Source organism: Pseudochaenichthys georgianus, chromosome 10 (genome assembly GCF_902827115.2).
Source record: "Pseudochaenichthys georgianus chromosome 10, fPseGeo1.2, whole genome shotgun sequence".
In the NCBI taxonomy this organism is placed as follows: Eukaryota; Metazoa; Chordata; class Actinopteri; order Perciformes; family Channichthyidae; genus Pseudochaenichthys; species Pseudochaenichthys georgianus.
In genome coordinates this window covers 21,476,271-21,490,308 of record NC_047512.1, presented here as the reverse complement: position 1 = coordinate 21,490,308, position 14,038 = coordinate 21,476,271, and the positions used below count along the sequence as shown (strand labels likewise).

The 14,038-nt window shown below is 47.6% G+C and overlaps 2 pseudogenes; both read left to right on the top strand.

Annotated features, from left to right (window-relative positions):
• The first annotated feature begins 487 nt into the window (after positions 1-487).
• On the top strand, positions 488-3,321 carry LOC117453418 (protocadherin alpha-3-like; annotated as a pseudogene).
• A 416-nt stretch (positions 3,322-3,737) lies between these two features.
• Positions 3,738-8,472, top strand: LOC139434545 (protocadherin alpha-2-like; annotated as a pseudogene).
• Positions 8,473-14,038: the final 5,566 nt, after the last annotated feature.

Below are 14,038 nucleotides of genomic sequence, written 5' to 3'. Positions count from 1 at the left end.
TCTGGTTGGGGGTTGCTGAGAAACATACAAAATATGTTCTTTGACTTTCGGGAATATTCTCACTCTGTGAAGCACCCTTCACAGAGTGAGAATATGGAGCACGTTTTATCTCCCAGTGTCCTTTACTACGAGACTGTTTGCAACATTATAACATAAAGCAGTTATATGTAGGATAAAGAAGGAGGTGAAATTAAACAACATTAGGATTTCGTATCGTATTGTAGCCCACTGGTCACATGGTGTCAGTGTGGCCAAGGTAATGGCTGTGAAGCTCGTTCTGCACAGGCCCTGCCCATCTCTGGATCCTCTCTTATCGAGGTGGTATGCAGACGGCACATCGTAGGGTATCTAATATTATTATCGGTTTAATGGTTATGTGGTGTAAGTTATATATTTAAGAATCGTGAAATGGATACATTCAGACTTGTTCGTTGAATAATTGGATCGCTATATTTGCCGGAAGGAAATCCTTAATTTGTGCTTCACAATGGGAGAACGAGGACAAAGGCGCCGAGTGAACTGCTGCTGGATGGCCGGGATTTGTTTCTGGGCTTTGGAGAACTGGTTTTCAGCTCAGCTAAGATACTCTGTTCCAGAAGAAGTACAAGTTGGCTCAGTTGTTGGAAATGTTGCTAAAGATTTAGGGCTTGATATCAGCACGTTGACAGACAGGCGGTTCCGTATCGTTTCAGGACCCAATGACGCGCTGTTTCAATTGAATCAAAACAATGGAGTGTTGTATATTGGAAAAACTATGGACCGCGAAGAGCTTTGTGATGGAATCAAGGTTTGTTTGATAAGTCTAAAAATTGTTGTTGAAAGCCCCCTGGAAATCCACTACGCCAGCGTGGAAATAACGGATGTTAATGACCATTCACCGACTTTTCCAGAAAGCGAGCAGCGCCTGGAATAGCAGAGAATACTCCTCCGGGTACTCGTTTCCAAATGCATGCAGCTAGAGACCCTGATGTCGGTACACACTCAGTCCGGATATACAAATTGAGCTCAAATATTTTTTTTTGATATAGAAATCAGAGACAGCGAGGAGACAAGATACCATTCTTAGTGCTGAAAAAGCCTTTGGATAGGGAGCAAAAGGCAGAACACCGTTTAGTCCTGACAGCTCTAGACGGGGGCAGTCCGTCAAAATCTGGGAGCTTAAATTTAACTATCACTGTGCTAGATGCAAATGATAATCGCCCTGTGTTTAGCAAAGATATATACACTGTGTCATTAGATGAAAATGCCCCGATAGGAACCCTTGTAATACAAATACATGCTACAGATTTAGATGAAGGTTTAAATAGCGTCATTGAATACACGTTTGGAAAAACGCAAAAGAAAAAAGTGCAAGATACATTTGAATTAGACAGCGTGACCGGTGAGATTCGATTGAAAGGAACAGTGGACTTTGAGGACGCGGAGATGTATAAACTAGATCTGCAGGCTTCAGATAAAGGCCAGCCACCTGGATGGCCGAAAGCAGAGTTGTGATAAAAATAAAAGATATGAACGACAACACGCCAGACATTGAGGTGACATCATTGTCTAACATTGTCCCAGAAGATGTAAGCTGGAACAGTCATATCTCTCATCAGTGTTACTGACAGAGATTCCGGGTTAATGGTAAAGTTATTTGTAAATATTGGGAAATGTTCCATTTGATTTGACGCCATCCATTGAGGAAAACATGTATTCCCTAGTCACAAAGGGCGTTTAGACAGAGAAGTTGTGTCCCATTATGACATCACAATAACAGCTACTGACTGCGGGGAACCTCAACTTTCCACCGTAAAAACCTTAAGTGTTCAGGTGTCAGATGTAAACGACAACAGGCCACTTTTCAGTCAGAAATCCTTTGGAACTTTATTTGGTAGAAAACAATGGCCCCTGGTGCATCAATAGTTTCTGTTAATGCATGCGATAATGATATGAATGAAAATGCAGCAATAACATACCACCTTGTGAGAGGGGATGGCCTGCTTCGTGATATGACGTCATTCCTAAATATCAACTCTGAAACTGGAGATATTTCAGCGCTAAAAAGCTTTGACTTTGAGACTCTGAAAACGTTCCAGTTCCAAGTTGTCGCCACAGATTCTGGAACTCCGTCACTAAGCATGCAACGTCACAGTGCACGTGTTCATTCTGGATCAGAACGACAACGCTCCAGTCATCCTGTATCCGGTCAGCTCTAACGGTTCTGCTGAAGGTGTGGAAGAGATTCCCCGCAATGTGAACGCAGGACACTTGGTGACTAAAGTCAGAGCCTATGACGCTGATATAGGATATAACGGCTGGTTACTGTTCTCACTGCAGGAAGTTACTGCCCACAGTCTCTTTGGTTTGGACCGCTATACAGGACAGATCAGAACACTTCGCTCATTCACAGAGACAGACGAGGCTGAGCATAAACTGCTCATCCTGGTGAAAGACAATGGCAACGTGTCCCTGTCAGCAACAGCTACTGTGGTTGTTTAAACTTGTGGAGCCCAGAGAGGCTTTTGCTGCTGCTGATGTTAAAAGTGCATCAAAGGATGAAGAGGATAATAACGTGACTTTTTACCTGATGATAACTTTGGGCTCAGTCTCAACACTTTTTCTCATCAGCATCATCGTGCTGATTGCAATGCAGTGCTCTAAGTCCACAGACTATACTTCTAAATATCTACAAGAGACTAACTATGATGGGACACTGTGTCACAGCATTCCAGTACAGATCTGGAGACAAGCGCTACATGTTAGTTGGACCCAGAATGAGTATAGGATCTACTATAGTCCCGGGCAGCCATGCCAACACACTGGTGCTCCCTGACAGGAGGGGGACATCTACAGAGGTAAGACTTTAATAACTTTTGTATTGCATATACTGTAACTTGTACAAATAACGTATTGCGGCTAACTCTTCTACTTATTGTACAATAAATAGGTGATTTATTTTCGTGCTTGCTATTTGTGAAAGAGCTAAATGCTTTCCCTCTCCGGAAATTATCAAATATATTTTGTGGTATTTAGTCTATTACTGTTTATATCATTAGATGTCCTTTGTGTATGCCACTGCAGTCTGAAGCTTTTCATGCTGGCCATATATGTTTTCCAAAAGAGAGCGTTTTTTTTATAATTTCAGCAAACACTTTATTCAAAAACATATATTTACAAGAATATACAGGTTCAAGCACTGCCCATGGTGCTGAACGTTTGTCTTTAGTATCTTAGAATCTATTATAGTCCCTGGTAGCAATATAATTACCAAGTCATGGGTAGCAGGCAACAGGACTGATACAATTAACTTACACAATCCATGTGTTTTAGAAGCTGTAGGCTGCCCTACGATATCTTTGTTTTGCCATATGAAAGCTGCTGGAATATTCAACATTTAGTTGACTTGTTTAGCATTTCGTGTGACTGATATTCCTACTGGAGAAGCTTATATTTCGTGGACAATTACAAAAAAAATGATTTCTTCTTTTATAATACATGTTGAAATTGTCCACTGGGTGTCAACTAGTTGCTAAAGCGTCAGGTTACATGGACTCTGCCCGTTTCAAAATGTGTATTTCAGCTGCACCACACAAAGAATGCCTTCGTTTCGGATTTGATCTGTGCGTTTTCCACTGTGAACGTGGATTCCTCGAATATAATCTCCGCAATACTGAAGGTATCTTAAATGGAATATATTTGTGGCTGCTTTTCAAATTATATACCAAAGGAGACAGAGGATACAACGGAAAAGAATTATGTCTTGGTCGCGACCCTGCTTTTTCTGTTTGCTGTTCAGCTTTTCTGAGCTAATTGTAGCTCAAATAAAATACTCGACTCCAGAGGAAGTTTAAAATTGGATCTAATGTTGGAAATGTTTGCCAAGGATTTGGGCCTTTGACGTGAGTACATTGTTAAACAGGCGTTTCGTATTGTGGCTGGAGCTCAAGACGCGCTATTTGCGGTAAACCCTAACAATGGGGTTTTGTATGTTGATAAGAATATCGATCGGGAACGTCTGTGCGACAGGAATGGTGCTTGTTTAATAGATCTGAAAATAGTGGTTGAAAATCCACTTGAAATCCATTATGTCACAGTGGAAATAACCGATGTAAACGACCATGTACCGACATTTATCGAGAGAGAAAAGGTTATAGAAATAGCTGAGCATACATCGCCAGGAGCACGATTTCAGTTACCTGTCGCACGAGATCCAGATATCGGAATTAATTCAGTCCAGCGCTATAAACTCAGTCAAAACGATATTTTAATCTTGAAATTAGAGAAAGGGGAGAGGACAAATCCCTTCTTGGTGCTGCAGAGGCACTTGGACCGAGAGCAGAAAAAACAAACCATAGCTTGGTTTTAACCGCTATGGATGGGGGGACACCGCAGAAGTCAGCACATCTTAATCTTACCATAATGTTCTCGATATCAATGATAACCGACCAACTTTTTCGAAGGAGGTTTATTCTGTATTATTACAAGAAAATGTTGCTTTGGATGCGGTTGTAACAAAAGTGCAGGCAACTGATCTCGACGAGGGAGCTAATGGGGATGTCGAATATGCATTTGGAGGCGACATTAACTCCAAGGTTTTGGAGTCTATTTACTCTAGACAGAAATACTGGCGAAATAAGGGTTAAAGGACAAATTGACTATGAAGCAGCAGATGTTTATAATTTAGACGTCCAAGCCTCGGACAGAGGTCAGCCCCCTACGACAACGGACTGTAGAGTTATAATAAAGATTCAAGATGTGAATGACAACGAACCAGAAATAGAGGTGACATCTATATCTAGCATGGTCCCAGAGGATTCAAAACAAGGTACCGTGATCTCTCTTATTAGTGTTACCGACATTGATTCTGGCCTGAATGGCAAAATCAAGTGCAGTCTGACGGGAAATGTACCTTTTGAATTAAAACCGTCGTTTAAAGAAAACATGTATTCATTAGTGACAAAAGAATTACTGGACAGGGAAACTGTGTCACAGTATGACATTTCAATAACAGCTACAGATTTTGGTGAGCCTCCCCTTTCCACATTCAAAACGTTGAGTATAAAGGTGTCAGATGTGAATGATAATATCCCAGTGTTCACACACAATCCTTTGGAATTATATTTGACTGAAAGCAATGCTCCTGGTAAATCCATATTTTCTGTGAGTGCATTTGATAAGGACTTAAACGAAAATTCTGCAGTGTCCTATCGTATAATTAGAGGAGAACGTGGTCATAATGATATGACATCATTTTTAAATATCAACTCTGAAACTGGAGATATTTTGGCGCTAAAAAGCTTTGACTTTGAGACTCTGAAAACGTTCCAGTTCCAAGTTGTCGCCACAGATTCTGGAACTCCGTCACTAAGCAGCAACGTCACAGTGCACGTGTTCATTCTGGATCAGAACGACAACGCTCCAGTCATCCTGTATCCGGTCAGCTCTAACGGTTCTGCTGAAGGTGTGGAGGAGATTCCCCGCAATGTGAACGCAGGACACTTGGTGACTAAAGTCAGAGCCTATGACGCTGATATAGGATATAACGGCTGGTTACTGTTCTCACTGCAGGAAGTTACTGCCCACAGTCTCTTTGGTTTGGACCGCTATACAGGACAGATCAGAACACTTCGCTCATTCACAGAGACAGACGAGGCTGAGCATAAACTGCTCATCCTGGTGAAAGACAATGGCAATGTGTCCCTGTCAGCAACAGCTACTGTGGTTGTTAAACTTGTGGAGCCCAGAGAGGCTTTTGCTGCTGCTGATGTTAAAAGTGCATCAAAGGATGATGAGGATAATAACGTGACTTTTTACCTGATGATAACTTTGGGCTCAGTCTCAACACTTTTTCTCATCAGCATCATCGTGCTGATTGCAATGCAGTGCTCCAAGTCCACAGACTGTACTTCTAAATATCTACAAGAGACTAACTATGATGGGACACTGTGTCACAGCATCCAGTACAGATCTGGAGACAAGCGCTACATGTTAGTTGGACCCAGAATGAGTATAGGATCTACTATAGCCCCGGGCAGCCATGCCAACACACTGGTGCTCCCTGACCGGAGGGGGACATCCACAGAGGTAAGAATTAAGCATTCATTTAATAACTTTTGTATTGCATATACTGTAACTTGTACAAATAACGTATTGCGGCTAACTTCTTACTTATTGTACAACACATTGGTGATATTTTAGAGCTTGCTATTTGTGAAAGAGCTAAATGTGGTTTTGGTTGGTGCTTCAGAAATATGCAGTGCTTTCCCTGTCGGGAAATGATCAAATATGTTCTGGTTATTTAGCCTATTACTGTTTCTATCATGTCCTTTGTGTATGGCACTGCAGTCTGAACGTTGTCATGCTGGCCTCATGTTTTACAAAAGAGAGCGTGTTTTCTAATTTCAGCAAAAACTTTAAAATAAACATATATTTAAAGGCTACACAGGTTTAAACACTGTCCATGGTGCTAAACGTTTGTCTGTACAAGGCTATCTTAGAATCTATTATAGTTCCTGGTAGCAATATAATTACCTAAGTCACGGGTAGCTGTTAATAACTCAGGCACTCAGGAGGTAGGACCCAATTGCACGACACGGAAGACAGAGGTAAAGTATTGGTAAGATACTTTATTTTTCCAAAACACGATGAACAAAAAATGGTCACTAACTAATCTCAGATTGAGATGACAAAAAATTGAGAACAAAAAATGAAAATCGCTCACGTGGTGAGGAACACAACTTTTCAAGAGCACAGAGAGCATAGAGAGCATAGACCTGACCATGGCAAGAGACAAGACAAACTGACACTGAACACTGGGAGACAGGGGAATTTAAGCACATGACAACAAGACGCAGGTGAAAACAATCAGGGGCAGGGCTGGTGATGATGAGCACAGGAGACACACAAGGGGTACAGGTGAACACAATCAGACAATTAGACACACCAGGGAAACTAACGACAGGGAGAAGGACCAGACAATACACACGGAGGGAAACATGACAGGGAGAACTGAGGTTACCTACTGTAACTCCAGCTTCTATGAGTATATGGCTTCGCCCTCTAAGGCTATCGCTATTGGGTAATCCCCCTGCACACCCGCGCAGCACTGAAACACTTGTAGTCCACGCCCACCCGCAAGGTGGGCCCCACCTCGGGCTCCCTTCCGGTATAAATAGGAAGGAGGCCCGACAATCTTCTCCCATACAACATAACTTTTCTTCAGCTATTCGTGGAGCCAGTGGGGCCCCGCACTTAGAGGGCTGCGCCATTACTCATAGAAGCTGAGTTACAGTAGGTAACCTCAGTCTATTTCGTATAATGGCTTTGCCCTCTAAGGCTATCGCTATTGGGTTAAGGGCGAAGCATGATGTAGTCTGCGCCCCACTGGGTCCGCCCGGCACTAGAAGCACAGACACACCTGCTCAATAACAACCCATGCCTATTGTGCCATGCGTAATGGCGCATCACCGTCCCTGGACCATAGCAAAACATGAATATTTTCCATGAAGGGATGAAGGCTGGGAACAATACATACCTGCCGCTGTGAGAAAGTAGAGACGAATGTGTCAGAGAGGAATGGGAGACATCCCTCAAATAAAATTGAATACATGAACAGGGGGAAGACCAAGATGCAGCAGTGCAAATATCTTCCACTGACATTCCTCCGTGCAAAGCCGTGGAGGAGGAAATTCCTCTGGTGGAGTGCGCATTGATGTTCTCTGGGGGCTCCACCCCAGAGGAGACATATGCCTGCGACACAGCCTCACACAGCAGTGTGACAGCCGTTGTGTAGACAGAGGCTGCCCGATCGAGCGCTCTCTGTAGTGCACAAACAGGCGCTGAGAACGGCGCAAGGCAGCCGTGCGCGCCACATAGCAGGACAGCGCGCGCACAGGACAGAGGAGATGAGATGTGGCTTCTTCCTCCGACCTGTGAGGACCAAAAATCACTCTTGACCTAAAAGAGCTTGTGATGACCTTTGGCATAAAAGCCGGGTTAGGGCATAAAACAGCTGAACTGCCATCTCCTTGGATCCGGAGGCATGACGGAGCCACAGAGAGAGCAGACAAATCACTCACCCTTTTCGCTGATGTTAGAGCCAAAAGCAGTACTACTTTAGCTGATAACATTTTAAGGGGAACCTGATCTAAAGGTTCAAATGGGGCTTTGCTTAGTGCGCATAACACCAAAGCCAAATCCCACTGAGGCGCCAGTGCGCGTGACACAGGTCTGAGTCTTCGTATTCCTCGAAGAAAACGTTTCGTCAGGGGGTGACCGAACAACGTCCCAGCCCCGAAACCCACGTGACAAGATGATATGGCAGCCGCATATACCTTGATTGTGTTGAAGGCCAACAACAGCTGGAGGAATGACAGCACATGAGGCAGGGGGCACGTAATGGGGTCCAGGCTTATTTCTACACACCAATGCTGGAACGCTGTCCACTTGGCTGTGTAGGACGCTCTGGTCGACACGGCCCTGACTCCCTGAATGGTACGTACAACATCTTGAGAGAGGCCCAACCCCTCTAAATGTTCCCGTTCAGGGGCCATGCCCATAAGTGCTGGCCTATCACTGGGTGACTGATGATCGCTCCCTCCACCTGCGAGAGAGCGTCCCCGCGGCACGGAATTTCCCACGGTCTGCCTGACAGCGTACGCTGTAGGCATGGAAACCAGGAAGCTCCCGTGCGCTCCGGGGCAATTAGGATCACTGACAGTCGCTCCTCCTGCACTCGGTCCAGGAACCGAGGGATCAGTGGGACTGGTGGGAAAGTGTACAACAGTCCCCTGGGCCATGGACGATGTGCGAACGCATCCACCCCCAGGGGGGGGTGGTCCTGCGCTTTCAGGGAGATCCAGAGGGCGCATTGCACGTTCCCGCGTGCGGCGAACAGATCCACCTCCGCCCTCTCGAACCGGCTCCAAACCTGAGAGATCAGCTCGGGATGGAGGCTCCAGTCCCCCTGGCAAGGACCTCCTCTGGACATGAGGTCTGCCCCTCTGTTCAATTTGCCGGGAACATACATTGCTCTGATGGAGAGCAAGTGTGCGCGTGCCCAGATCAAGAGCCGCCTGGCTGTGTTCAGAAGCTGCGCTGAGCGTACACCGCCCTGGCGATTGATGTAGGCTCTGTTGTCTGTGCGAATCAACACATGCTGATTCTGCAGCAACGGGGAAAAATGCTGAATTACTCTCCGTATGGAGAGCAATTCAGCACGTTTATGTGGAGGGACATGTGAGCCGGCCATTGTCCCCCCACTGCCTGCGACATACACGTTCCTCCCCACCCTGAGAGAGATGCATCTGTGAACATCGAGATGTGTGATGTAACTCTGCCCAGGGGCACACCCTCTGACAGGACGTGGGGACTTTTCCAATAGGTTAAGTCTGAACCCACGGAAAGAGGGATGGCCACCATGCGCCTCTTCTGTCGCACGGGGTCGATGCGTAGGCGAATAAACCACCTCTGGAGTCTCCTCATGTGCAGGAGACCCAGGGGCATCACCACGTGACCGGCTGAAATCATGCCAAGCAGCTGCATCACGGAGAGGGCTGTCACCACACTGCGGGGTGTGACGCGTCGAAGGAGAGCTGTCAGCGTCTCCACTCTCTGCCGTGAGAGTCGTGCTCTCATGCGGGCTGAGTTTAATTCCACACCCAGGTAAACAATACTCTGGGAGGGAAGAGGACAGCTCTTCTTCCAGTTTATTACGAAACCCAGCTTTGACAGATGCGATATGAGTTGTACCGTCTGTAAAGCAACTTCCTCCCTGGAGCGGGCCAGCAGCAGCAGGTCGTCCAGGTAACACAGTACTCTCATCCCTCCTCTGTGTAGCGGCTGCAGCGCTGTCTACACTTTGAAAAGGTGCGAGGAGCCAGGGAATAGCCGAATGGCAGACGGTTGTACTGGTACGATATTCCCTGGAATGAAAACCGCAGGAATTTCCTGTGTTGTGGGATGATGGGTACGTGGAAGTAAGCATCCTTCAGGTCTATAGAGATGAACCAGTCTCCCTGGTGAACACACTCTAGCACCTGTTTGATCGTCAGCATGTGAAAAGGCCTTTTCACTATTGCCTCTTTGAAAGCTGACAGATCGAGGATGGGTCTCATTCCCCCTGTCTTTTTCGGGACAAGAAAATAGCGGGAGTAATACCCCTGATTTTCCTCCCCTTGAGGAACCCTGGAAAGGAGTTCCCGCAGCTCTGACTGGAACGCAAGACACTGTTCCCGGGATGACAGGAGTGTTTCCTGTATCCCATTGAACTGTGGGGGGGGGGGGAGAGGCGAACTGCAGGGTGTACCCTCTGCTGATCAGCCTGCTCATCCATCTGTCCATCAGACACACACGTTGCCACTCTGAAAAACACTCGGGCGCACATGCTCGAGATGTGTTGTGGTCGTAATGGTGACGAGCCACGCCAGAGCCCTCGCCGCCGCTGCCCGTGAGGCAACCCAAGGTGGGCCTAGAACGAAAGGGCTGTGAGGAGGCCTCCACACGCTGCGTTTCACTCCGACTCTCATCATGAGGCGCGTACACGCTCAGGGGATGAGTGGAGGTGTGTGCAGTGACGTCCACATAGGCGTTATAACGGCGCTCATGGGCTTATTGTGACCGTGTGTAGGTGGCGTATCTCGGACAGAGGAATGCCGCGGGCTCTGCGGTTTAATAACCGATAGGTTAAAACCGGCAGGCTTCTGCAGCGAGCCCTGCTGCCTACTAATCAACAGATTGGTGGCAGCTGGCTTAGTTACCGAACTCTGCAGTTTATTAACCGATAGATTAAAAACTGCAGGTTTTTGTAACGAGCCCTGCTGGCTATTGACCGATAGGTTATAGGCAGCCGGCTTACGCAGAGTGTATGTATATGTGAGACACATTTGATACTGATGACTCAGACAAAAGGTTGGAAAATGAGCTTTTTTTATTTTCCTCACAATCCCCCGCAACACGTCAAGAACGGCTTTGTTTCCTCGGAGGCGGGAATGCCTCACTCCCCGTTGACCCACCGCTGGCGTGGGGGGGCGGAGACGCGGAGGGGCGCCCCTGCCACCGCCGACGGTCGAGTCTGACGCTGCGGTTGCTGTGGGTGTCTCTCCACCTGCCGCTGTGGCCGGGTTGGACGCTGCTGCTGCGGCTGCGGCTACTGCAGGCGTTGGTGCCGCTGTGACCGCCCAGCAGGCTGGAGCCAGCTAACGTGGAACAGGCGGACGACATCCGCCAGTTCCGCAGCCGCCTTCATGGACTCCACCATGGCGAGGAACTGGGGTCCGAACAGCCCGTCCGGGCTGATCGGAGCATCCAGTAATACCTTCCTGGCCGGCTCTGTGACAGACGCCTGCTGCAGCCAGAGGTGGCGCTGAATCTGCGTCATCCACGCAGCGATCCTTGCCTGGGAGACAGCAACGGACGTGCACAGCGTGAGCGCCGTGTTGGCCGCCTTGCTGATCTCCTCCGCCTCATCCGCAGCCAAGGTGGTGGACCGCTCCACCAGCGTCACCACCGAGTTGGAGAGCAACGCGATGTTGCTCGCCGCCGCCGCCACCTGAAAAGCACACTGATGCGCCCGGTCAGCCTGGCGAGCGACATACTGGTCCCTGGGGGAGGCCAACGTAGGGCGCCGTCCGGCGATCATGTTGGCCTGTCTAACCCCAAAGAACGCCGTCAGGCTCGGCTCCAGAGAAGGGGTGGTTGGGAAACCATCATCTGTGAACCCCTCCACCTTGGTGAAGGGAACAAATGTTGACACCGGAGCCCTCAGGGTCCTCGGGTTCGCCGCCGCCCCTCCTGATACCTCCTGTTGGCGGGGAAGCGTGGCCAGACCGGATCACTCCTGACCGTCTGCACCCGGGAAAAAACTCCGGCCATGTCGTCCAGAGCACACCTCTCCCGACCTAGGGGAACGGGGAGACCTCTGCAGGCGGCCGCCTTGCAGATGATCTCTGGCAGTTCCACCATGATGCCACCTAGCGCCGGCAGCGCCGTGGTGACGTAGAAGGGGACCGCGTGCTCGGCCGCCAAACCGGCACCCTGCTCCGACTCTGTCTCCCCTGTCCGGGGGAGAGGAGGGAGGGGAGAACCGCACGGTGAACCGTGGAGGGAGACAGGGCAGGAGTCGGACGACTCCTGCCCAGCACTCGGCTCCAGGGATGTGCTGCCGTCCGCGTGCTCTGGCCCAGGCAGGATTCGCACATTGCGTGCTGGTCGTAGCTCATGATGTATCCTGAGCCACATGAGGGACAATCTCGAACACAGTTGTTGCTCATGGTTTACTCTGTAAATGAAGTGTCTCTGTGCTTCAGTAACGTGGTTTGCTGAAGAAAAGAGGGAGCAGATTGTCGGGCCTCCTTCCTATTTATACCGGAAGGGAGCCCGAGGGTGGAGCCCACCTTGCGGGTGGGCGTGGACTACAAGTGTGTCAGTGCTGCGCGGGTGCGTAGGGGGATTACCCAATAGCGATAGCCTTAGAGGGCGAAGCCATATACGAAATAGAACAGCAAAACACCCATTACAAGACATATAAAACTAAAAATGTGACATAACACAAGAATCGTGACAGTAGCAGACAACAGGACTGAAGCTATATCACAATCCATGTGTTTTATAAGATGTAGGCTGCCCTACGATGTGTTTGTTTTGTTTGTATATGAAAGCTGCTGGAATATTCAACATTTAGTTGTATTGGTGCCGGTGCGAAGACCACCTCTGTCGGATTTTGGCAAATTGATTTTAAGTGTTGTCATGGCAGTATAGGGGACAAACCAGGGGACTGTACATCCTCTTGACACCGTCGGTTATTTACAAAAAACACCTAAGTATACCTGTTATTGTGCTTCTGTCTTTCTGTGTCTTTTCATCTGCTCCGTAAACTCCCTCAACCGGGCCGATCGCTCTCTTTTCTTGATCGCCCTCTCACATTCAGGAGAACACTTCACTGTCCCACTTCATTGTAGGATTTATGCCACTTTAGTTTGACCATCTCTGTTATTAAGTTATGGAATACTAAATAAATAAGTATTTAGATACTGCTCTCATAAAGAATGATAAGAATAAGAATAATACCGTAACACTTTACAATAAGGTACACAAAATGTGCTTAATTACGGCTTAGTTACTGAGGAATGACTAGATGTTAATGGTTAGTTAATGAGTAGTTCCTCAGTAACTGCGATTGAAGAACTGATGGTTAGTTACTGGTAAACAGACTGGGCGGTACTGTATTAATGAATCATTCGTTAAATGAGGTTAAAATGTTAACATAGGTTCAGGAGCATGGCCACGCCGAAAACTCCACCTCGAACCACTGCCACCCCTATCTATATCCGGCAAAACTTCCGGCCACTGCTCGTCTCCATCCTTTCAACCCACTCTCCCTCTCCCTTTCTACCCATACAGTTCCCCTTCCGACTCACACCAAGCGATACATCCATCCATCCCTTCTTCCCTCCCTCCCCTCAACATCCCTACATCCCTCATCTCAACATCCTCTGCTGATCTCCCAGGTACAAACATCACGCTGTTGTGGTGTGGTTCCTGCTAGTGAATGGTTAGTTAATGAGGAGTTCCTGGGTGAACTCATGAATAGTTACTGGTAAACAGACTGGGGGGGTATGTATTAATGAATCATTCGTTAATGAGTTCCATGGAGACTTTGATTGAAGCAATGGTCCGCTGCAGCAGGGCACTTTTAAACCTGCCATCTTCGGCTGGCTTGGGTCCCACCCTGGATCAACTGGTGGAGGTGGATCCGACTCACGTTTTACTGCTTAAGTCATCCTTATTTACCTTACCATTACTTAGGCTGTTTGGGTACAGTAAACTCAAGGAACGCAAACAAAAACAGTAGTTACCCATTACCTAATGATTACCTTACCGTTACTAAAACAGTATTTACCCGTTAACTAATGCTTACTTTACCATTCCTTAGGCAGTGTGTGTCCCCTCAAGTAAAGTAATGCATCAAAAACAGTAGTTACCCATTACATAATTCCTCACTTCCCCTTTGGATGTATGGATAAAAGTCCTCCATTTGTCTTCAAGTCCTGGACCTGTC